Genomic DNA, 6,000 nt, shown 5'->3' on the forward strand with positions numbered 1-6,000 from the left:
GACAAAATAAAACTGATAAAAGATAATGACTATTCTGCCCTTACTAAAATTTGGGTAGGACTTCTAGCTTGGCAGACAGCTAACAGGTTATTCAATAAACACCCAGGAAGCAATACGACGTTTAGGATGCTTTATCAGAAGCACTGTGAAACTGCAATACAGAAATACAAAATGTACTTATTAATAAAATTGAATAGGTTAAGTTCTTATTAACACAGGATTAATACTACTTTAAAAAACACAAAATACAGTAACATAAATTTAATTTACCCATTAACCACACATGGTTATATAGCGATTAGCATAAATGCTAACTTAACATGGAAACTTAACTTAGCACAGACAGGCTAACGCGATTAGCATCTTTACCATTTTCAACACTTTTCACACAAATATGTAATTCAAACGATCTTCACTTAAGGTTGTCATAAAAACGCACTTTAACGATTGTAGTCAATCTTAGTGTGTGTGAGTGAAGGAAGAAGAAGACAGGGTCGGCGAATTTGGGACTTGCACTTTATTCAGGAAAATAAAAGTTTCGTGCGCTCGTGCGCCTTCACTGTAGTAAACCACTACAGCTCATGTATAAGAAATAATCTGCCCGCTGTACTAGCTCTCGCTGTATGTCTCCAGCTCTCAAGGTTCAGTCAAACGACCACTCATCCCGTTTCATAAATAACTCAGTCCATTCAGTCCAAAACTCTTTCCACTCCTGCTGCTATCTGCTGCGGGTCGCGTGCGAGTCCCAAGCCACTCTCTCCCCGCTCACTCATTCCTGGCAGCTTATATGCGGTCTCCACGCCAATCACTGCAATCAGACACATGTTTTCATCATCTGCACTTGACCTACTTACTCACCGCACAGCTCGCTGACTCGTCTCTCGCTACAGACTTCGCGAGACTACGCCCCCCTCGCCACAACGATCACTTACAGACATAAGTTCTTCAGAATTATGAAGACAAAACGTGTAAAAGATGATGAAGTGCTCAGCTGTGTTTCAAGGTTGTTGCATGCATTGAGAACTAAGGCAAGTCTAAAGAGACAGACAGCGCGGAGTAGTAATTCTTCTACCTGCTTTCTTAAAGGAGCAGCACACTCCCCGCCTGGTATAATATAGTATACCACTACGTCTCTCTGAATAAAAGAACGACTTCTGAGAGGGGTCTTGAATAAACTCAAGCAGAACCTCCTTGAACTACCCTAACCTCCACTTGGCGAACTCTACCATCTCGACCAGGAAACGTATTGACTATCAGTCCCATAGGCCATTCATTCCGCCTGGCTCCCTTGTCTTTTAGAAGCACGACATCTCCAACTTGTAAGTTGGGTTGACTTGTCTGCGATTTCCGTCTTGGTTGTAGTGTGGCAAGGTATTCATGACGCCATTGTTTCCAGAAGTGATCCCCAAGGTTTTGGACCTGCTTCCATTGACTCCGGTAAAGATCCTTTAAGTCAAAGTATCCCAAAGGACCGGTCAATTAATCTGTTTTCTGTGTCAAAAGCATGGTAGGCGTGAGGACAGCAGGACTGTCTGGATCCGATGACACTGGGACTATTGGCCTTGCGTTCATTATAGCAACAACTTCGGCCAATAGCGTGACTAAGACCTCATGTGAGAGTTTGGGGGAGTGCACCTTGAGTAGCATGGCATCCAGAATGCGGCGAGCAACACCTATCATCCATTGAATTCATCCATTGGGTACATTGAAATCCCAAGTACAGCCTTGTTCCTTCAGATAAGACTGAAGCTCCGCCTCTTGCGGTGTTATTCCTAGTTCTCTACAGGCACCGACAAAGTTTGTTCCACGATCGGAACGAAAAAGCTTTGCTGGTCCTCTGATAGCGATGAATCTTAGAGCATTTATGAAGCTCGATGTTGATAGAGACTCCACTACCTCTATCTGCACTGCTCTTGACCTCTATCTGCACTGCACTGCTCAAGGTTATTTTCGTAAACGAAAACTGAAACTAAGACTAAAACTATTGGTCAAAAAACATTTTCGTAAACTGAAATAAAATTAAAAATTCATAATAAATGAAAAACTAAAACTAAACGAAACTAACAACAGTTACTGAAAAACTAACTGAAATAAAATAATAATTAGCAAAAATAAATAATAGTTTTCGTTATTAAGCTCTTTACTTTGGCGGAAAATCTGACCTGTGGCTGATATGGCGCTTCATACGCGTGAAGTTTCTGAGGCGATTAACCGCTGTCCTGCTGTGACGCGCTCAATGAAGGACCGTAACGTATAACACATGGCTAGTTCAAGCGCTGTTCATAAAGGATGCATCTGTTGCAGTGGAATGGGAAAAACACAAGGTAATAAGAGGCAAGTTGGACTTCTTTTAACTTGAGCGCAGCATTTTTAGAATTCCGTTTCATTCGCGAGACGCGGATGCGACAGCAAAACAAGTTTGTCAAGCACAAAAAAACTTTAATGTTCTAGGCTACTATGTTTGAGATGTCATGTTTGCATGGAGGTTGACAGGCTGAAAGGTGCTGTTATTATTTTTGTTTTTATAAAACATTTACTGTTAATAATATCCACGTGGAGACATTTCCCCGCAATGTATGGAATACCAGGACACGACACACACACGCACACACACACACACACGCACACACACACACTGGTGCACTATCTTTGTGGGGACTCTTCATAGACGTAATGGTTTTTATACTGCACAAACTATTCTGTCTTCTTACACTAACCTGACCCCTAAACCTACCCATCACACAACTTTCTGCATTTTACATTTACAAAAAAAGTAATTATGTATGATTTAGAAGCTTGTGTACCTCAATTTGGGTCTCCACAGTGACACGAGTCCCCATGAGTCTCTGTGCATTCAGGTTTAAGTCCCCACCAGGATAGAAAAACATATACACACTCACACTGCAAAGATACTTCATTATTTAGTCACACGGGCTTCACAGCAGGTTGTGTTGCCTGTAGTCAGATGAATTGAGCTGGGGATTTTTTAATGTACCAGTGGTCACTCTGCCACATTTACAGCTGAAAAAAAGTAAACTAGGCACGTTTAACAAGATTTCATCTTTAATATGAATTAGTTTGTCTGAATTTTTCATATTTTTTTCTTGTATACTTTTAAGTTCCATTTATTTGGTGCTTTGTTCAATCTCAAACCATTATTTTATTTTTATTATTAAGATGTCTTCTCAAGAGTTAACTGTAATCTGGGAAAACATTAAACTTTGCTGACATTAATCGTCTCGCTTTGGTCTACACTGGAAGTGTTCTGTTTGCTCTGCTAAACTATAATTACTAAAACTAAAACTGAAACTAAATAAAATAAAAACTAAATAGAAATGTGTTTGCAAAATAAAAACTAAACTAAAACTAACAAAACCATTAATAAAACTAACTAAAACTAAACTGAAATTTAAAGAAAATTTGAAAACGATATTAAAATAAAAACTAATTTAAAAAAGCAAAACTATAATAACCTTGCTTGTGACTAGACAGGTAAACAACACTGCCCAGCATTTTCCTTCAGAAAGACATCCTCTGGTGCGACGAGCACAAACTGTCCACCGGCCAAACACGTCCATCCCGACATGAGTAAATGGAGGAACTTGGGTAACTCGATCGACAGGTAGGGTTGGACATTTTTTGCTTTTCTGTCTCGCCTCTTAACTTCAAACAAGTAACACATTTGTGTAGGACACTTGAAACCAATCTCTTTCCTCCCAATATCCATAAACCGGCCGACCGAATGGCGCCTTCGGTGATGTGTCTGCCTTGGTGTGCGACCCGTTCATGGTAATAACGCACTAACAGTGTTGCAATGTGATGGAGTTTAGGGATGATTATTGGATGTTTCTCTTCCTAAGAAATTGCGACCGAGGACAGGCGACCACCAATTCTCAACAAACCGTCAGTGTCCATGATGGGATCAAGTTTTCTGAGATGCCTGTCTTTTGACACACTCTCTCCTTTGGACAAATTCTTAATTTCCTCTTTGAAGATTTCGTGTTGTACACAACGGACTATTACAGTCCTTTCCTGTGATAAATTGTCCATCTTTGTTTCGTCCAAAGTATTAAAACAAGTCTAACCTTCTGAATAAGTCTAGCTACTCCAAGGTTCAGTTGCTTCCAGCTGGAAAAGCGCTCGAATATGTGTGAGCCAAGGTGAGCCTTGGAAACATTAGTAGCCAGGGTTTTAATCAGGGGACGCACCTCTGCGTCCACGTCTGGTTCCACGAGCTCGAAGACTTCCTGCTGAGACGAAGCAGCGTTATCTTTCTTTCTTTCTCTCTTGAGAAAGGGGGGTCCGCAAAATCAGTTGGTTTCCTTCAAGAGAGTAACTGGTATGTCTCGTGTGCCGTGATCTGCAGGATTGTGTCCTGTGTTGATAAAATGCCATTGCTCGGAGCGTATTGACTTTCGGATGCATGCTACTCTGATGGCAACATATACGTAAAACCTTCTGTTAGTGTTGTATATATAACCAAGCACTACTCTACTATCTGTGTAGAACTTAACTGTGTGCACCTTCATGTCCAACTCTTCCACCAACATGTCTGCAAGCTCTACCGCGAGTACGGCTGCACTAAAGAGGCTCCTTCCCTTTGCTCCCCGCCTTGATCTTTCGCCATTACAGAGGCTCCAGAAGTCTACAGAGCTGGTCCCGGATAAAGTGCTGTTGGGTGACTATCACTATTGCACTCTCTGCATTGTATATTTTTGTCGCAGTTCTTGGCTAGATGACTGGATGAAGCACAACACCTGTAACAGATGTTCTTGTCCCTAAGGTAGGGTTTTCTCTCATCCAAAGGTTTGCTTCGGAAACCACGGCATTTCCTCAGGGGATGTGGTTTGAGGTATAGGGGACACTGCTTGTCAAGGTCGATCGGTGCATTTTCTCCCGTGTTGTCTTGATGGTTATCAGTGTCTACTGAAACATCCGTCCTCCTGACAGAAACAGGTGATTTTAAGTTTTGTTTAAAGGGTCTTTCAGTTTTGTTCATGCTTGGACCAGTAAGTACTGCAAAATTCGGGTCGTTCAGAATCTTGGCTTGGTCGCAGACAAACTTTGCAAATATAGAGAATGGTGGGTATGGAACTCTGTAGGCTTCTTTGTAATGTGATGCTAGAGAGACCCACTTGTCATGCAGGGAGTATGGCAGTTTCTGAACAATTGGAGTGATGCCACGAGATGTATCCAAGTAACTGAGCCCAGTTCAGAAGCCATCTGTTCTGGCAGCCTCTAGCTCCAAAAGAATGTCTCCAAACTCTCTCAGCTTTTGATTGTCTCTGTTGCTGATTTTTGGGAAATCCTCTATGTTCCTGAAGAGAGCATTTTCTATGGCTTCCGGCGATCCAAAACAGTCCTCCATCCTTTGCCACACCATATTCACACCCGCTGCTGCATCATGGATATGAACCGCTCTTATCCTCCTTGCCTGCTCAGAAGATTTTGGTCCCAGCCATTTGCAAAGGAGATCTAACTCCTCTCTTGGTGCAAGGTGTAGACTGCGGTGTATAGAGCTGTAGAAGGATGCCTTCCAGGCCCTATAGTTCTCTGGTTTAATGTTAATCAGGTGCGCATGCATGTCGGCAAATCTTTGTTTACAGGTGCGCCCAATCTTGTTAATGAGCCAGCAGTCCAACTGGATTGGCAGACCCACTGAATAAGAAGATGAGTGCCCAATCCTACGGGAGAAAAAAAATAAAAAAGCCTTCCACCGTAACGCTGCTCGAGTAAATCCCCGCCTAAAGGGAGCCCGTAATCGAAGCCGACGACGTAACGCTACAAACCCGAGTGTATCCACGCCTAATGAAGAGTTCATGCACGATTCCACGCAGTGATAACGATCGCGATTGGTCTCCGGCAGCGAGAGGTCTATGATAATCACCCCACTCTATCTATCTTGATTAAGGGAAGTGGGAACTCTTACCACTCAACTGACGAACGAGTGAGCACTGACGTGTGTTGTTCAAAACTCATTTCCTTTCTCCTGTCTCGCAG

This window comes from Siphateles boraxobius, unplaced genomic scaffold (genome assembly GCF_051911475.1).
Source record: "Siphateles boraxobius isolate OS27281-9 unplaced genomic scaffold, OSU_SipBor_1 13, whole genome shotgun sequence".
Taxonomy (NCBI): domain Eukaryota; kingdom Metazoa; phylum Chordata; class Actinopteri; order Cypriniformes; family Leuciscidae; genus Siphateles; species Siphateles boraxobius.